Source organism: Malus domestica, chromosome 06, assembly GCF_042453785.1.
Source record: "Malus domestica chromosome 06, GDT2T_hap1".
In the NCBI taxonomy this organism is placed as follows: domain Eukaryota; kingdom Viridiplantae; phylum Streptophyta; class Magnoliopsida; order Rosales; family Rosaceae; genus Malus; species Malus domestica.
In genome coordinates this window covers 32,679,343-32,699,517 of record NC_091666.1, presented here as the reverse complement: position 1 = coordinate 32,699,517, position 20,175 = coordinate 32,679,343, and the positions used below count along the sequence as shown (strand labels likewise).

Below are 20,175 nucleotides of genomic sequence, written 5' to 3'. Positions count from 1 at the left end.
CTCACTTCCCCATTTAGCTTTTAGCCCAAAGTTTCCCCTTGGGTTGGACTGAGTTTGGGGGGAAATTTAGCCCATAGCCCACCATTGGAGTGAGTCTAAAGGTGGTTAGGCTTTTATTTTTTTTTTCAAAGACCAGTAGGTGTGATATATATTTATATGGGTGTTCCTCAAAATTTAGTCATTTTTTGTGTGTTTGTTTTCTAAAAGTTTAGGAGAGGGGACGCTACCCATCTCAGGCCATAACATATTACAAGTTTCTTTGAGGACTTACAGAGGGGATTTTAGATTATTTTTTGGTTTTTACAATATGCCCACTAGGAATGATTGTCAGCAACGGAATTCGAACCTAGGCCTTGACTAATGAAAAGAACAATCATTACCCACTTAATTAACGCTCCCTCGTTGGCCTTTTTGTATGTACTTCACAACAATTATGGATTGCAGATGGAGCTAGCTAATAACGTTCTTCTTCCATGTCCTTGGGATTCCTATTGTTGGGTTAATTAGATGAGTCTGAAATTTTCAGTTCTTATACATCTTAAACCTAGCATTTGAAACAATTTTTTAGCCATTTTCAGTTCTTCATCATCATTTTATTATTTACTATGCAACTATGTACCTTTGGCAAGGCCACCAGTTTCCTCAGTTATCTATAAGTGCATCATCGGTAGACTAGCTAAAACAACTTTTTAAGTTTTAAAAAATAAAATAAAATAAAATCTTCCATGCTATATAGCACGTGTTTTGGATGACTTGAATTGAGTTGGATTATTGTTTTTATTGTGATCCTGTGAATTCAAATTATAATATTACATAGCACTGAAGTGAAATCCTCCTTTTTCATCCCAAATCCTTTCATATGTGCAACTTTTGAAGTAAAAGTATGTTTTAGTTTTAAAGAAACAACTAAATACTCGAGGTTAATCAAACTTTGAGTAGAATAGCTTAATGGACAAACTTGCATATCTTTGTTTTCATACCTGTTTTCTTTTCTATCTCATTACATATGATTAGAGAAATAAAAGATAAACATGGATTATAAGAGTTTTCCTCTAGTTGGATGATACATTAATTACCGGTTTGATAACTATTTTAGCTTTTAATTTTTAGTGTTTATCTTTTTTTAAAACTAAAAATTAAAATTAATTACGAAACGAGCTTTCAGTTTATTAAGGAAAGAAAAAACGAGCTTTCAGTTTTAAAAAAAATGAAAAAACAAAAATATTATTAAACAACTCCTAAAAGTACCATGTGTCATTTGAAGTCAACTTAGCTGGCATCTTTATAAGAGCAACTCCATCCCACTAAGACAACTGCCCAGGCTATTGAGCTAAGAATATTACTACCTTAGTGAACAGTAATTGTCTGAGTGTAACTCCACCTCAAAAAATAAATAGTCCAGGCAATTGGTATAAATATTTTTTTAAATAAATAAAAATAACAACATTTTATTTTGTATTTTTTGTGTCTATTGAACCCTCGTTTCATTTGTCTTTCTTCCTCCACATTTTTCAAAATTCTCAACCGATTTCATTTCCCAAATCCAAAATTCCCAGCCGCTGCTGCTTCGAAGCCCAAATTCAAAACTCAAGACTTAATTGTCGACAACGTCGTCGCTATGCTCAAAGCCCTTCAATTTAAGTACGACTCTCATTCCTCATTCTCTTCCGCTGCCCCCGTCGCGCAAGGCTGGAACACCATCAAGCTCTACCTCCACGTCAGTGGCAACACTCCTAAGGCCAAGTGAATCGTCTCCGAGAAGACCTCCTCCTCCCTCGACAACCATCTCATGGTGCTACACCCTGACCTGCAAATTTCTTTTTTCATGTGATGTTGTGATCACGTCAGCATGACGTCATATAGCCTCTTAGTCTGGGGGAGTTGGACCCACCGAATAGCCCCACTGATTTTGGTGCGCTGGAGCTATTTTTGTTAGGGCAGGGGATTGAATCAGCCAATTGCAGGGGAAAATGGCAAAGATGGAGTTGCCCGTGAGATCCACACATTTATTTTTATTCTCACACATTAATCTCAATTTTTGGCCGTCTAATCGAATAAATTGAAGAAGATCAATGACTAAAAATTAATAAGAATGTGTGAAAAATAAAAATAAATGTGTGAATAACATTATTCTACTATAATCCTTATGTATCACAACGAATAGCTAGCTAGGTTTTTGTCCTTTTTCTTTTTTTTAGAACAAACTATATTATCTACACTAAAAGAGAGATGATGAGCTTATCCTCATAATAGACTAGAAATAATGTGGTTTAAAATTCGTATTTGGCGAGAATTGAACCTAAGACATCTCACTTACAAGAAAGATGAATATCACTAGACCGTAGTACTAAGTGGCAGCTGGGTTTTAGTCTTCAACACAAATAAGGAACCACAATGTTACACGTGAGATGATTACACTTTCAACCAAATGTAATTTTTTAATAGAAAAAATTATTATTATAAGGGGGGGCCGAGTTTGACACTATTACAACAACTTAGAGGAGGGCGAGTTTTGAAGATAAAATGCATAGATAGAAACCCAACATCATACTTACTAAGATATTTGATCACATGCAAATTGCAACCAAGCAAGTGAACTTAATTAAAGATTAACTTTCATCAAACATATAATAGAACTTTATTTCTTGATGGAACTATTCACTCTCAATAAAAAGAGTAATCACTTGTCAAGCAGTTAGATGTCACAGTGCCAAGTGACATGTCAACTTGCTATTCGTTGTTGTTCAATTTTTGTCCAACTCGCAGGTGACTCTGATATTTGAGAAGAATGACAAGGATCCTCGTCCTTTTTGTGGGGATCAATCAATTATGTATGTTCATCGTATATCGTATGGTCAGTTTTCATTAGGTACTATTTATATTTAATTTAAAATTTAAAATAATTTCTAACCGCACGATATATGATGAACGAACACGATTAATTGATCATCCGGATCCCCACAAAGAGGATTCGGAGATGATCCTATTCTTGAGAAGAAAGGTATTTTACTAGTGCCGTACTCTATACGCCTCCAAAACTTGAGTAATATTCGAACAAAGGACAAAACTACCTTATTAACCAACGGTAAAACCATCATCGTACAAGTGACCATCACTTGTTTGGGAGAAATGACTCACTGTGACCGAAACACAGAGTGGAACACTGCTTGTCATTATACAATTTGAAGGACACTAAAATAAAAATAAAAACTTTTCTCCAATTGTATAATGATGTTCCGCCTCTTATTATGAGCACACTGAAAAATATCTCATTATCTAGGGTACAAGAAGTTGCCACTTATAGCATCTCTAATGGTGTAGACCAATAAAAAAAACAAAATTGTACTCTAATGGTTGATTTGGTAAGTTCCCTACTCAATTAACTCATAAAAAGTGTAACGCCAATAAAACAGGCAAATCAAGTAGGCAAAAGTATTAAGGGAGTCTTTTGTGGTGGAGGATCAGAAAGCAACGAAGGAATAGGCAAGTGAGTACCATTTGTGCGAAATAAGATGGTTTGGCAGATTTTTGGCAGACTTGGACAGAAATGGGGCATATTGACACAGGTTGTATTTTTCTGGGGGATTAAGTAAGAAAAAATGAGTTTAAGGGGGCAAAGTGAGAGTGGGTATGAGGTTTAGGCGGCGTTGTTGTAAATAAACCTATTATATACTAGTAATTAGGGCTGTAAATTGACTCGAAACAGTTTGAACTTGCACCAAGTTTTGCTCGTGTTTGGCTTATCAAAGCTTGGCTGGTGAAAGAACCGAGTTAAGCCTAGTTTGGCTCGATTAGTAAAGAAGTCAAGCTTGATCATTGGTATATTCAGCTCGTAAAGCTCGTGAGCAGCTCTAAATTTTTATGAGACAACTTGAGGTAGGTTTGAGGTTCCATTATAAAACCAATTGACAATATAAGGAGTAACATAACTTACTTATAAGTCCATGTTAGGTCTCTTCTCTTATCAATATGAGATTCATTCTCAACATTCACAAGGTTTCGAAAGAGTCTTTTTCAATAGGATGGATATTTTGAAGACAATTTTGGCCTCAGACTTGGTCCTATATAGTATGTGTATTGTATCTGACTCAAATATATAACTTGACACACATAAGACTAATATGACCTAAACAATAAATTCAAGACACAAGAATGCTTTGAGGCGAAAAAGACGGTTGACGTTTAAACTCTTATAGCCAAAGTATTAAGGGAGTTGTAGACTAACGAGTTAGTAGTATACAGAGTTTAGTATTTGATTGACTCTGATGATGTAACAAAAAGAAAGAGATTTTTTTATTATCTGCCTAAATAAGAAAAATATCCTGAAATCCTACCCGACTTCACTAGTTCACTTTCCATTTGAGAGCAGCCAAAATGTAAACTAGTGAAGGGGCACATCAATTGGGATTGAGATCTCTTTGAATCCCAATGTCCGGAGTCTAAAGACCCTGAAACTTGGGCCGCTCAAGGGAGATAAAGAGATCCCAACCATTCAAGTTTTTGGAGTTTTGTGAGATGAGCCAATAAAATGAGCTAATAGAGATCGTAGGATTAAAATTGAGTAGTCTAGATTTCGAGATCTTCGAGTTCCAATTACAAAGATCTGGAGTGAATCTCAATCCCATCAAATGAAATGCAAAATTTCCTACCCCAACTTTACTGTATTATGTCGGGCGCAGCATGTCCCCACATAAACTATTCATGGTGTGATTAATGGCTTTGGATGATTGGATCCCTTAAGTGTGCGTTATTCTTTTTTCATATCATTTGTAGATGTTTTTTCTTTTTCTCTTTTAAAAGTTGTGCTTTACTTACTTCAGCCAAAAGTCCCAATAGAGGTTTGGTTTCCTTTTCAGATGAAAGTTGAAACAAAACTTCCGATTCTAGGGTATTACAGCCTTTAGAAATTGGGTAGGAGCAACAATGGGAGTTAATTTGAAAGAAAGGGATGTTGGGCCAATTTTGACCCCACTACATTGAGTTTGGGATGTGCCAAGCAATTGCTATATCCGCCCTCTTCACATTGTACTTTTTCTGATTAATCCTCTTCTAAGTCTTCCAAGTTTTGATATGAGTAATAATTTAATTCAATCTAAATTACGTAGAAAAGGATTCAAACTTAACGCTAGGCCTACACCTTTAAAACAATGTGCTCCGTTCTTTGCAGCAATCTCATGCTTGATTGCTCCAAGTATGACGTCTAGGGGGGGTGCTAGAGTAGGATAGGTTATTGAGATTGTGACAAATTGTCAAGTATCTTTATGTACGAGATTCGCTGCCCTAACCATGACATCAAGGGCGATGCTAGAGTATAGAATGGATTGCTGAGATTGTGAAAAATTGTTAGTGTTGTTATGTACAAGAGTTATACTCTCTCTCTCTCTCTCTCTCTCTCTCTCTCTCTCTCTCTCTAATTCGTTGAATGTTCCCATCAATGAAAAACTTCTTCATCATAGTTTCATTTGATATCTTTACACTAACCCACTTGGCTACATTCATGTCTTCCGGTATTCATATAGTTCGTTATCCAAAAGATCTAGTAATGGCAGTACTACTACTAGTTTGTCCACTACTTGGCAATGCATGTATTTTTCAGCGTGTTTTGGAAAGTAAAAAGTTGAAACTAATCTACCTAGTGGGTTTGCTTCTATCTGTAAATTTTGAATTATTACTTCCATGAAAAAGTCAAGAGATGATACAAGAAAACAGGTATGAATATATGTGATCTTAGCCGTTGCCATTCCATCAAATTTTTTTTGGAGGATTATGACTGAGTTGTCTTCTCTTTCAGTCAGTCCGATCTTTTCCCATTAATAATAGAGGGACCATAATTGCCTGAAAGATGGAACAACACAATGCCAAAGTGCATCGGCTCTCCTCTCTTTGACAAGAGAGAAGGGGTGGACACAAAAAATGTGGGGTGGTGGGTCCTTTTCTCCAATGTATATGATCGAATGGCAAAGTCCATAAATCTTCTAATTGTGTTCTTTCATTGTACATTGTGTAATCAGTTTTCGTCAGGTACTATTTATGTTCAATTTTAAATAAAAAATTTAAAATAATTTCTGATTACATGATATACGATGAACATACATAATTAAATAATCTCCGAAATCCAATCTTCATTCTTTTCTATCCCTAGCCACCCACAAATTGACAGCTTTATCCTTTTTCTTAATTTCCTTCATGCAAAGTTGTGTTTGAATTCTTTTGAGAGGACACATGGAAGAAGAAGGGGGTGTGGTCATTTTCACTTGACAGAAGGTGTAGTGGAATTCTCATTCTTCATGAATGGTGGCAACCACCTCGAATCTCATATTGAAACCTACATTTGAGTCTCAACTTTGCCAGAGACTTATATATAGATTTTAAGTCTCCAATGGATAATCTTAAACTCGTATTTAAACTCAAATATAAGATTTAAATTTAAATTTTTCGATACATTGGAGACGCACTTAAATATTTATTTTAACTGTGATGAATAGATTTATTTACGATTGCAATCACCAAAAGAGTGCATAGAGAGGTCAAGTATATGTATTATAATAGGTTAATCTTGTTCAAGTAAAACCAAGCGGAAATAAAAGAAAAGAGCCACTCAAGCCGCAAAACTATTGGAAGTGTTAGGAACTTTGCATTAGTCTTTGTATTTGGAACTTTTCACTTATTCAAGTGACACACGTTATTTTATACACAACTAACAATATTTTGGCTAGAAATTAACAATGAAAGATAGAAAATATATTTTGAACATTAAGTGTCTTGTTTTGTGTAAAAAATGACACGTGTTATTTGAAGAAGCAAAAATGTCCAGATGAAAGATAAATGTAAGGGATGCTAAAATTTCTCATCACATTATCAGCGGTAATATTGATAATTGGTTTAACTCAAAAAATGGATTATATTTACTAAAATATATGCTATTCTAGCTAGAGTTTTGCACATATTCCAAAATTCAAATGAAATCAAGGGCATGTAAAATATCTTAAGTGTTGTAAACATTCTTAGTTTAAGTGTGATTGTGTAAATCCTAGATTAGATTTTATTCTAGTTATCTTTTCCTATTGTATCTTGTATTCCTTGGGGATGAAGGAATATCTTATCTCCATTTATTACTATAAATAAAGGCACAATGTAGGAGGGATAACAACACACATTCCCTTACAATCCTACAAACACATCTCTCTCACTCTCTCTTCTCCTTGCCGCTGGCCACCCTAACCTTGTTAGATAAAATAGACCACAACACGTTATCAGCAAGCTCGTACCGATGCGCTTAGGAATCTAATGTTGAAGAAATTTTTCTACATCAAACTAGTTCATCCATGTCATCACGCAATTAGGTTATTTCAAAATAACGGTTTTTTTCTCGATATTTTCGCAGCCCTAATAGCATGAACATTCATCATGATGCATGACCCAACTTTACGTTTGAATTTTAGATTTTACATAAATTGTGTATGCATCATAATCATAATTGTGAATTTGATATTTGCCATGAATTGCATCAAATATATGTACATGTACATGCATTGAAATTATTGAATTGCATATGCATCAAATCAAATTATATCAGAACTACAAAAAGAGAAAACTTTGTGATTGGGAACCTAGGGTTCTTCAAACTCGTGCCCTTGCACCATGCAAGCCGCAAACCACCAGGCCAGCAGCCTGCGCTGGCCTAGTCCAAATATCAAAACCCATTCGCCGCCAGGCCTACAACCTATACCGAGTCCTCAAGCCAGAGCCGAGGGCTCCAGGAATGAAAACCCAGTGACCCCGACGTCTTTCATGGCGTCTTCCTTCATCGTAGGATGGCCTGCAACCCATATTCACACCTCGAGTCACCATGTTTGACGGCCTGAAGCTCGTCACCGACACGAATTAACCGAGATTCAATCTCGTCAAAATTTCTAGGGTTTTGATAGAACGTCGAGATTTTTTATCTCCGTTCATATTTGAAGTCTTCATTGACCCATGGACTCGCCCCGAGAACCATAGTCTCAAAGCACAGCCGCCTGAAACGGTGGCGCTGGCTTTCTTCCTCAGCGAACGCACCCAGCTATGGCTGGGGTGTCTTTAGACTTCACCCGAGCCCAATGGGGCTCTGTTACTTGGCCTGGTTTCTTAACCGGGCCGTGGACAAAAAAAAATGAAGTTTCTTTGGTTAGGCTTGCCTGAACAACCCAATAATCAAGCCCGACCCAATTGGTTACCCCCAACCCGTGACAGAAAAAAAAAAACAAAACAAAAATTTCTTTGGGCCCACTTGCAAATTTTTTTTAGGGGCCAACTTTTAGCAGCCCAACATTTTTCCTCCCCGTGAGCCTGCAGTCCCACCCGAGACCCCTAGCCCAATTTTAGGGCCTAGGACGCACAAACCAATTTTTTTTAGCCACATGTGGCTTAGTTTTTTTTTTGGCCCCTACTTTTATTCACCTAATTATTTTAGGCCCAAATGGGTTTTATATTTTTTCATCCACACTTTAATTTGGCTCGAAGTCCAAATAATTAAATTCAATTATAATTATAGACCTAAAAATCCTATTTTTTGCATATTCTTGTTGCATTTTTCTGTGTATATAGGAATATATGAATATGAAGTTCATAATTATTTTGAAACCTGAAATTTCTTATAAATATGCCTTGTTTGAAAACCTAAAGTTTTCATTTAAAACATCACCCATGAAAACTCGAAGTTTTTCATGCAAAATTAAACCAATACATGTCTATTAGAACCTATATGTTCTACTCCTATGTGAATGGATTGATTTTTCTCCATTACACTAACCACATCTTGTCCATCTATTTTGTGATAGGAACATGTCAAATTTGAACAAACTCGACTTCACTGCTTTAGAGGTCTCTAGAAGGAACTACCTCAAGTGAGTCTAAGATGTGAAGCTCCACCTCACTACAAAGAACTTGCGTCCTGCTATTGAAGAAGAGACGGATAACCTTGTTGGCGAAGTTGAAAAAGCAACTGCTATGATCTTCATTAAAAGACATATCCATGATGCCTTGCAAACTAAGTATCTTGCTGAGGAGGATCCACGTGCAATATGGGTCGCTTTAGCTAATCGTTTTGATCACCAAAATGACATATTCTTACCTGAAGCAAGACATGACTGACATCATTTGCGCTTCCAAGACTTTAAGTCTGTGAATGAATATAATTTTAAAGTTTGTCGAATCCGATCACTTTTCAAGTTTTGCAATGAAACTTTAACCGAAGATGATCTCCTTGAGAAGACCTATTCAACCTTCTCTGCTTCTAATGTTGTCCTTCATCAACAATATAAAGCTCATAAGTTCACTAAGTTCTCGGATTTGATCTCTGTTTTACTTCTCGTTGAAAAGCAGAATCAGCTGTTTATGAAGAATCATCAAGCTCGACTTACTGGGGTAACTATTGTGCCTGAAGCACATTATAGCACAAACCAACGCCCAAAACGCCATAAGAGGCATGGTAGGGGCAGCCAAAAGCCATCCCACCAAGGTCAACAGAGTTAAGGCCCATCAAAGGGAGGAAACAAGCCCAGAAGCACCCAAACCTCGCTCCCAATGCCCCGAACTTCAAGAATAAAGGCAAAGCGCCTAAAACCATGGATGCAGATATGTGTTATCGCTATGGTTCAAAGAACCATTCGTCCCGTGTTTGCCGAGCTCCCAAGAAGGTTGTAGATGAATATCATTCTCGTTGTAAGAAGTTTGAATCAAACTTTGTACAAGTGGACGAACCAGAGACTACAAAGATGAAGGTTTCTAACTTTCAATAGAATACCACCCCCATGGAAGATTAGAATCTTAGACATAGACTTATTTTTTTAGTTGAAATAAGACATTGGGGCCGAATTCCACCTAATGGCCGAACCCCCCATCCTCCCCTTATTTTGTTTTTAGGTTGATTTTTGAACAATTTTCCTTCATGCTTAGATTATTTGTTGGTGATTTGTTTTTTGGATATTAAGTTTTAATTACTTACCATCCTTGAATAAATGAAATTATTTTGAATTGATATTTGTTTTTAAAACTTTTATGCATGTGACCAATTCAAATTAATTTTTCATTCTAAGTATGACTAGCGGGGAAGTTAGTTGTCTAACAGATAGTGCAACCACACACACAGTTTTACGTGAACGCATTTATTTCACTAACTTCATAAATAAGAATGCATATCTGACAACCCTATCAGGCTTATCCAACCTGACAGAAGGATACGGTAAGGCACGTATAATGTTGTCCAGTGATACAATCTTGACCATTTCTTAGGCACTATATTCTCCACGTCCCGGAAGAACGTTGTTGAGTTTCAAGGACAATAGAGATAACAATTACCACGTTGAAACCCACGTAGAAAACGGAGTTGAATTTCTGTGCATAACTTCCTACGAATATGGCTAGAAGCGTATTCTAGAGAAGATGAAGCGTATCCCGAGTGGTCTGTATACTACGACCATATGTCCCATAGAATGCCACTATGTAGCCGGCCCTACTACTGGGACCGCGCACAAAATTACACTTTGGCATGATCGTTTGGGACATCCTGGACAAATAACGATACACTGTATCCTTAAATCTTCACACGGGCATCCACTAACCCGAAGTTTAGGTTCGATCCAAGGAATCGCTTGTTAAACATGTTCAATGGGAAAGCTTATTACTAAGCCTTCTTATGACAAGATTCGTTCGAATCCTCCCATTTTTTTACAACGAATTCAAGGGGACATTAGCTGACCGATTCACCCTCCTTATGGACCATTTAGATACTTTATGGTTTTGGTTGACGTTTCCACACGTTGGTCACACGTGTGCTTGTTATCCATAAGGAACGCTGCATTCTCCAAACTGTTGGCTCAAGTTATCAAGCTCAGGGCTCACCACCCTGATTATCCGATCAAATATATTCGATTGGATAATGCTGGAGAATTCACATCTAAAACTTTTGATGACTATTCCATGTCGATTGGGGTTGAAGTTGAACATCTTGTAACCCATGTTCATACCCAAAACGGCCTGGCAAAGGCTTTCATTAAGCACTTACAAATGATTGCTCGATCGTTGGTCATATGTACCAAGCTCTTGATCGCTGCTTGGGGCCATGCAATATTGCACGCAGCAAAGTTGGTCCGCTTGAGGCATGTTGCGACACAACCATTTAGTGCCCTTTAGTTGGTTACCGAATATGAACCCGACATATCGCATTTGAGTGTTTAAGCATTTTTTGTTGTGTGGTATATGTGCCGATCTCGCCGCTCTTACGTACAAAAATGGGGCCTCAGCGAAGGATGAGAATCTATGTCGGATATGATTCTCCTTCGATTATTCGTTACATAGAACCTTTGACACTTCTATGAGACAATCTTCTGTTGTTATAAGGGAATAAGAACGTCAACGTTCCTGAAGAACGACACGAATTATCATGGATGACTCCCACTTTGTCTCATTTAGATCCACACACCGCTCAATCTGAAACTGAAGTGTAGAGCATATTAGATTTCCAGATCATAGCTCAGAGCATGCCATATGCTTTCACCAATCTAGCACGCGTGACAAGATCACATATTACAGCTGTGAATACGCCTGCAAAGATGAATGTACCAAATGTACGACGGACTGCCCTCCTGGAAGTCCGGGACGCCAATATTGGTGATCCACGTACATCAGCGGCTATCCAATTATCTGCCCCTACACAAAAGCATGATAGACCCCTTGGTTTAAAGGATTCACACCCCCGAAAGAGGAAACCACAACACAAGGTCTCGAAGAGCCTACCGTGAATATGACTATCGCTTACTCATTTTATCCAACTCATGAGGAAATTCTAGATTACGAAAGCGTCCTTGAAAAAATGAATCATCCTCCCGAGAATCATGAGATTTCGGTCTATTATGCTAGCTTAGATGATGTGTGGTGTAGAAATGAGATGATTGTTGATGATGCATTAGCATATACAGTAGCTACTGAGATCATGTTGAGTGATGACATTGAACCGTGTTTCATTGATGAATGTCGAAGTAGAATTGATTGGTCAAACTGGAAACAAGCAATCCAAGTCAAACTCGATTCGCTTGCAAAACGTAAGGTGTTTGGACCTATAACTCATACTCTTCCACTTGTGAAACCCGTTGGCTACAAATGGGTTTTCGTTTGGAAGTGTAATGAGACGAACAAAATTGTGCATTACAAAGCTCATTTTGTTGCACAAGGCTTCTCACAATGCCTCGGGATTGACTATGACGAAACTTATTCACCCGTTATGGATGTGATTACTGTTCGCTACCTTATCAATTTGGTAATTTCTGAAATTCTGGATATATAGCTGATGGACGTAGTAACCGTGTATCTCTATGGGGATCTTGATACGGAAATCTATATGAAAGTTCTCGAATGAATTACATTAACTGGTTCAAATATTTCCAAACCCCGGAACATGCTCTCAACTCGGTTGAGGCGTTCACTTTATGGTTTGAAACAATCTAGAAGAATGTGGTATAACCGTCTAAGTGAGTATTTAACTAGTCAGGGATATGTGAACAATGAGCTATGCCCTTATGTGTTCATTAAGAAGTCACATTCTGAATTTACTATTGTTGTAGTATATGTCGATGACATGAACCTTATCGGAACTCCTGAAGAGATCGCGAGAAATGCCACGCACCTGAAGTTAAAATTTGAGATGAAAGATCTAGGTAAGACTCAATATTGTCTTAGTCTCGAGATAGAGCATTATTCGAATGGAATCCTAGTACATCAATCGAACCACACCCAGAAAGTGTTGCGCCGCTTTAATGAGGATAAAGCAAAGTCTTTAAGTACTCATATGGTCGTTCAATCGCTAGATGTAAAACAAGATCCCTTCCGTCCAAATGAGGATGATGAGAGATTTTGGAGCCTGACGTTCCTTATCTAAGTGTGATAGGCGTTTTATTGTACTTAACTTAATGCACTAGACCCGACATGTCCTTCGCTGTTAATCTTTTGGCAAGATACAGTAATGCACCAACACGCAGACACTAGACTGGCGTGAAAGACATCTTCCATTACCTTAAAGGTACTACGGATTTGGGCTTGTTCTTTCCCTATTAATCCTTGAGTGATGTCGCACCCTCTGTTTTTCGAGTCGATTCTCACCTCATTGGTTATGCTGACGCAGGATACTTATCTGATCTACACAAGACGCGTTCTCAAATGGGCTATGTCTTTACCGTTAGAGGCACCGAAATCTCTTGGAGGTCAACTAAACAGATCTTAGTTGCCACTTCATCTAACCATGCTGAAATTATATCCTTACATGAAGCAACTCGAGAATGCTTTTGGTTGAGAGCAGTAGTGGTCCATATTCGAAGCTCCTGCAATCTTTATCCTGCCGTTGATGTCCCAACGACGATTTTTGAAGATAATGCAACATACATTGAACAGCTCAAAAAAGGTTACATCAAAGGAGACAACACCAAGCACATTGCGCCGAAGTTTTTCTTTTCACATTAACAACAAGAGCATCAAAAGATTGAAGTCACGCAAATCTGTTCACAAGACAATATGGCCAACATCTTCACCAAATCACTGCCGAATACGACATTTCAAAAGCTTGTTCATGGAATTGATATGCGTAAACTTTCTGAGTTGTAACTTTGCTATTTTTCTTTGGAATTGTGTCAAACATAGGGGGAGTATCTTGAAGATACTTGCTTGATCTCAATGTACTCTTTTTCCCTACTATTAGGAGCATTTTTCCTACTGGGTTTTTGCTACCTAACTAGGTTTTAACGAGGCACCCACCTTGGGCTGGTCATATCCCTAATGACGTCCCGTAGACGTTTCTTTTGACTTTTGCATTTTTCACGCATTTTCCCTTAGACTATAGATTTTTTCCCTACTTGGGTTTTTGCCATAGCTTTAGGGTTTTTTAGTGAGACTCATTTACTTATGCAAGTTCCTACCTTATTGAGAATAAGCGTTGTTCATTAGAATTGTCGATGAGTTGACTTCCTCAACTTCTGCATGATGCTAAATCTACCTTGAGTATTTACACACTCAAGGGGAGTGTTGTAAACATTCCTAGTTTAAGTGTGATTGTGTAAATCCTAGATTAGATTTTATTCTAGTTATCATTTCCTATTGTATCTTGTATTTCTTGGGGATGAAGGAATATCTTATCTCCTTTTATTACTATAAATTAGGGCTGGTTCGGTATGGGATACCGAACCAAAAATGGCATATCAAATCCCGAACCGAAAATTTTCGGGACGTAAATCTCATGACCGATCCCGAACCGAAATTTCGGGATTCCCAAATTTCGGGATTCCCGAAATATTTTCGGTATTTCAGAATTTCCCGAAACCGAACATCATCAGAATCCAAATCGTCTTAGATTAATATTGAAATCATCCGAACCTGCATTAAAAATCCAAATTGAAATCAGAGACATAGATAGTGAATCAGTGAAAGATTTATGGTCGAGAAAGAAGCAGAGTGAAGAGAGGGACCTCCTCCTGACCCGAGCCCTCAATTCGAAACCCTAAGCCCCAATTCAAAACCCTAACCTCAATTCGAAATCCCACACACACAGAGAATCACTGGAGAGAACCGGAGGTGGGGATGAAGCCATGAGGTGTGGTGGTGGCCGGAGTGGAGATAGTTCGTCGGAGTCAGATTGCTAGACGGTGGGTGGCTGCTAAGCTTCAAATCCGAGAAAGAGGGGGAGAGTCTGAGACTGAGTGAAGGCAGATGAGAGGCGAAATGAAATGAGAGAGAATGAGTAGGGATGTTTGGCTTGGTTTTAGATTGGGTGAAGGAAAGGTTAGGTGGTTTCTGGGTTGTAGAGAGAGAGAGAGAAAGAGAGAGAGAGAGAGAGAGAATACGAGAGAGATGAGACAGAAAAAATGAGAGGGATAAAGGATTAGGTAGAGAGATGACTGATGAGACAGAAAATAGGGAAGAGAGAGAGACGGCTCTGTCTTCAGAAAGCAAGGCCTTGCTTGACCCATCCCTTCCCATGTGCTTGAAGCAACGTTTGTCAGCACCACACCACACACACACTGACACATATACATATATACACACACACACACCGACACATATACATATATATACACACACACACACACTGACGCATATACATATACACACACACACTGACGCATATACATACACACACACACACACACACACACATTCCAACACACACACACAGACGCACACAGACACATATATATAATATACCTAATATAATATTGCCAACACACACACACAGACGCACACAGACACATGCACACAGACACATATATATAATATACCTATAATATACCTAATATAATATTGCCAACACACACACACAGACGCACACAGACACATGCACACACACATATATATAATATACCTAATATAATATTAATAAAGTTCGGTTCGGGATCGGGAATACCAAAAATTTCAAATTGTAATACCGAATCCCATACTGAACAATTCGGGATCGGTTCGGTTTCGGTACTAAAATTTTCGGGATTTTTTGTTCGGTATTTTTTCGGTTTGGTTTCGGTATGGTTCGGGATTTTCGGTATTTTTTTCCAGCCCTACTATAAATAAAGGCACAATGTAGGAGGGATAACAACACACATTCCCCTACAATTCTACAAACACATCTCTCTCACTCTCTCTTCTCCTTGCCACCGACCACCCTAACCTTGTCAGATAAAATAGACCACAACATTAAGGCATTAATACTTCTTTTTTGAGGAAAATAATTCGTAACTAGAAAAACTTATAAATCTATTTACCATATTTCTATCAAGAAAAAAAATTTATTTACTATAATTGGTAAAACAAGGCGAAGTTAGTCAACAATAATGTTAATTCCTTTTTTTTTTTTTTGTCAAATAATGTTTAAGCTATGCGCTTAAAATTTGGACTACGGACTTGCCATTTTTACAACCCATGAATTGACTGGAAAAACAACTCTTTATCCATGACTTGGAAGATGCATGCGCGTCTACGAACTATCGTTGTCTAAATTACATAATAATAAAATTCTCTTTATTAACCAAAAATAGTGAAAAGATAATTTAGAATTCTATCATAAAATAAAATAATGGGCAATTAAGTAAATTTACACAAACTAAATTTTACAATTTTTTTTAAACCTCACCCACAGGTAGTCCTAATATCCTCTAATTTGAAAAATAAAATATAAAAATACAAACTTCTCTTTCCCATTCCACATTCCCTCTTCTTTCTCCCTCTCTCCTTCCCATTTTAAAAACATATGTTATCACACACAAAGTGTGGGGCATTATGCTAGTAAATTTGATTAGAACTCACCATGTGATATGAAGATATTAATTTAAAATTAATAAAATGGTCAAAAATTTGAGAGTGAGAGATTCTCTTGCCTAGAAACAAAAAGGAAAAAGTGATAACTAACTGAGAGATTCTATTCTCTGTACCAACATGCTAACGAAATTTGACAATGAGCTCGTTTGAAATTGCTTTTAAAATAGCTAAAAACGCTTTTAGAGAAAATATTTTTGGGTTCCAAAAGCACTTTAAGTGCTTTTCCATAATTCACTTGCATTTTTATCAAGAATTAATTCTAAAAATATTTTCAACAAAAACACTTTTATTCATTTTAAAAAATACTTTCAAAAGAGTCTTATTTTATTAGCAAAGGTTCAAAATGGATCTGATGACCCATTTGCATACGCTATTGGAGATGCTATTACTATGACGTATTTTTAAGATGATCGGAAACTAGCTAGCTAACTTTTACCTTTTGTATTTGTTGCATGTGAGTTTTTAGCAAAGCCTAAACCACATAAATGAAGAAATGATTTTCACACATTTTTTGTTTTATTATGTACATTCATATTTATTTTTGTCTATTGGTTTTCATTTGATTTATTTAATTTAATGATTAAAATAATCAAGGGTGTGTAGATGGGAGAAATGGGGTGTGAAAACTATTTACCCAAATGGAAGTTCTCAAACTTCATTAATTTCAAAAATAAAAATGAAATATCATGTGGGAGAGGAGAGACTTCTATAAAACAAAAAGGTCAATGTGACAATATTTCAAACAAACTATGCAATGTCATTTGAGAAACTTAAAATGCATAATGACACACGTTAAATTCACCGTTGTTGATGCACAAAATCAGCTAGGACTTTGGTACAACAGAAAGTGTTAAGTTTGTGACCTTCGCTAGATCGTTCCGGTCACTAGTGTGGATAAGTATGTAAATGGATAGAGACAGGGAAGCAAACACAAGATGTACGTGGGTCACCCAGATTGGCTACGTCCACGGAGTAGATGAGTTCTCATTAATTGTGAAGGGTTTACACAAGTACATAGATTCAAGCTCTCCTTTAGTGAGTACAAGTGAATGATTTAGTACAAATGACATTAGGAAATATTATGAGAGAATGATCTCTATTTATAGAAGAGAGTTTCTAGTTTCATTCTGACATTGACATGTGTCGTGTTGTGATTAGCTTCTGATGTTGACACGTGTCGCACTATGATTGGCTTCTGATATCGACACGTGTCGCGCTGTGATTGGCCTCCTGGTTGGAGGGAAACTCTTCTAGGTCCTTGACGGTATAACGTTGACCGATGCTCAGTAGTTATGGGATTGGTCAAGTATGGTACAAACAGTTCTCCCCTAAGTTCCCGAGTGAATGAAGCTCCTCGGTTGGGGACTTGCAAGATCCAAGCCATTAAGTAATCATGAAACTTTTAAGTACCGAAGTGTGGTATCATTTTCACTTGCCTTATCTATCTCATACGTAGCTGTGGCATCTTCTCTGGAAGTATTTTTTCTCCATCCAGGGGTGGTATCTTTAACCGATGAAGATGCACAAGGTAATGTATCAATTTCACTTGAAGCTTACTTGTAGTTTCGGACTTGGTCAAGTGCGATACAAAACCTTATAGTAGGAGTCCCCCAAGTCGTCGAACTAGGAGATTTCCCGAAAGAAGTAACAGACAAGGTAAGTAATCAGACTTCCAAGCAAGCAACCTGGATCGGAGGTTCGACTTCGGCTTCCGGTTGATTGTTCTCCTTCTCCTTGTGTCGTAAACAGCAACAAGGATAAGGATAAGTAAATGTAGAAGATATGATATGAGATACTTTTTCTTTTGAAGAAGTAACTTTCCACAGGCTTATTCTTGAACTGGGCTGGAGGGTTTTCTGATTTCCTCTAGAGTATAAGGCCGACTCAAGAATTTGAGGGTCAAAACAAGTCCATTAAATCAAGAGTGCGTTCGACCTTGATGATATGAGATACTTTTGCTATTGACGAAGTAATAGATGAATCGGCACGTGTTCCGTTGCGCTTGTCTCCACATGCTTCCTTGTATCCTTCTCACTTGCCTTATCTGTTCCTTAGGCAGATATTGTCTCTTTTCTGAAAGCATAAGATGTTGAAGATGAGTACTTGAGAACAATGCCAAGTAAGTAATCAGGCAAGAGGTTTTAAGCAGTCAGTTCCTTACTGGAAGCTTGATTCTAAGTGCTGACTGATTGCTCTCTTTCTCCTTGTCTTGCAGGTAAGAACAAAGGCAAAGGAAAAGACAAGGAAAAAGCATGATATGGGATACTCTTGCTTTTGACCCTGATGATATGAGATACTCTTACTCTGGTGTGGCTGGTTTGCATAGGTATTATTAGGGGGGAAGAAAGCTGAGTATTTTGAGAGGCTTCGTTGGGAGTGCCCTCTCAGATATGAGGAAGGGTTGAGCATTTTTGCAAGTCTGCATGTCCGTGGAGGATGTAGGTTGACATATATAGAAGTCTCCCTAACAACAAGTAGTAATGATATTCTTTTACCCTTCTTGGTCGTAGCAATGTAGTGGGAGCTGCAAACTTCACGTGTTTTAACTTTGTCAGAGCACTTTGAAAAAGTGGTATGTGGTATCTAGAAAGCTGATATTGCGTGTGAAGATTGCAGACAAGCTTTATCTAAGGACATCTGACTCTCGAAGTTCGGAGAGCGATGCCTCTTTGGTTTTCGAACAAGCAATCATGTCGAGGATCTGACTCTCGAGATTCGAAGAGCGGTGCCTCTTCGATTTTTGAGAAAACAATCCTGTTGGGAGTCTGGCTCTTGAGATTCAGAGAGCGGTGCCTCTTCGATTTTTGAGAAAGTAATCATGTTGGGAGTATGGCTCTCGAAATTCGGATGGCGGTGCCTCTTCGATTTTTGAGCAAGTAATAATGCTATTCCTTTACTGTTCTTGGTCATAGCAATGTAGTGGGAGCTGCAAGCTTTACATGTTTTAACTTTGTCAGAGCGCTTTGAAAAAATGGTATATGGTATCTGGAAAGCTGATATTGCGTGTGAAGATTGCAAACAAGCTTTATCCAAGGAAATCTGGCTTTCGAAATTCGGAGAGCGATGCCTCTTCGGTTTTCAAACAAGCAATCCTGTCAGGAATCTGGCTCTCGAGATTCAGAGAACATTGCCTCTTCGATTTTTGAGAAAGTAATCATGTTGGGAGTCTGGCTCTCGAGATTCGGAGAGTTGTTCCTCTTCGATTTTTGAGCAAGCAATCTTGTTGGGAGTGTTTTCTCGAATGTGAGTAAAGGTTGGGCATTTTTGCCAGTCTGCCTTAACACGGAGCACGGAGGTTGACACACATTTGGACTTTCTAGTTATCAAGCAGTGGTGCTGTTCCTTTACCCTTGTGGGTAATAGTAGGGTAGCTGAACCTTTAAAATTTATGGGTCTAAACTTTGTCAGAGATCTTTGGCAAAGTTATCTGTGGTACCCGAGGAGCTGATGTTGTGTGTGGAAAGTGGTGCTTCTTTGAAATCCGGAGAGTGGTGCCTCTTCGATTTTTGAACCAACGGCCATGTTGCCCTTTCTTTTATAAAGGCACCAATTGTGTGCAAGGAGTTCATTCAGAGAGTTATTCAGAGATTTATTGCACCTCATTTCTCCTTCATCATTTCTGAGAATGTCTGGCCTATCCGACCGTCGTTTTGACTTGAACTTTGGTGAAGAGGTAGCCATGCCTTCTCAAGACAACATATGGCCCCCATTTTTCTTATCCCGTACTGGTCCTCTTAACGTTGGGGACTCTGTGATGAAGAATGATATGACCGCTGCGGTGATGGTCAAGAACCTTCTCACTCCCAAAGATAACAGACTATTTTCCAAATGGTCTGATGAGTTGGT

General features: G+C 37.9%; 1 long non-coding RNA gene across 2 annotated transcripts; it reads right to left on the bottom strand.

The window, feature by feature from the left end:
* Positions 1 to 14,316: 14,316 nt before the first annotated feature.
* LOC139196724 (uncharacterized) lies at positions 14,317 to 15,486 on the bottom strand. 2 transcript variants are annotated; one of them, XR_011581833.1, is made up of 2 exons: positions 14,490 to 15,486; positions 14,317 to 14,397 (listed from the first exon to the last, which is right to left on the bottom strand). It is a non-coding gene; the product is annotated as an uncharacterized lncRNA (long non-coding RNA). The 2 variants fall into 2 exon arrangements; XR_011581834.1 differs by having other exon boundaries at positions 14,547 to 15,266.
* Between the last annotated feature and the right edge of the window lie 4,689 nt (positions 15,487 to 20,175).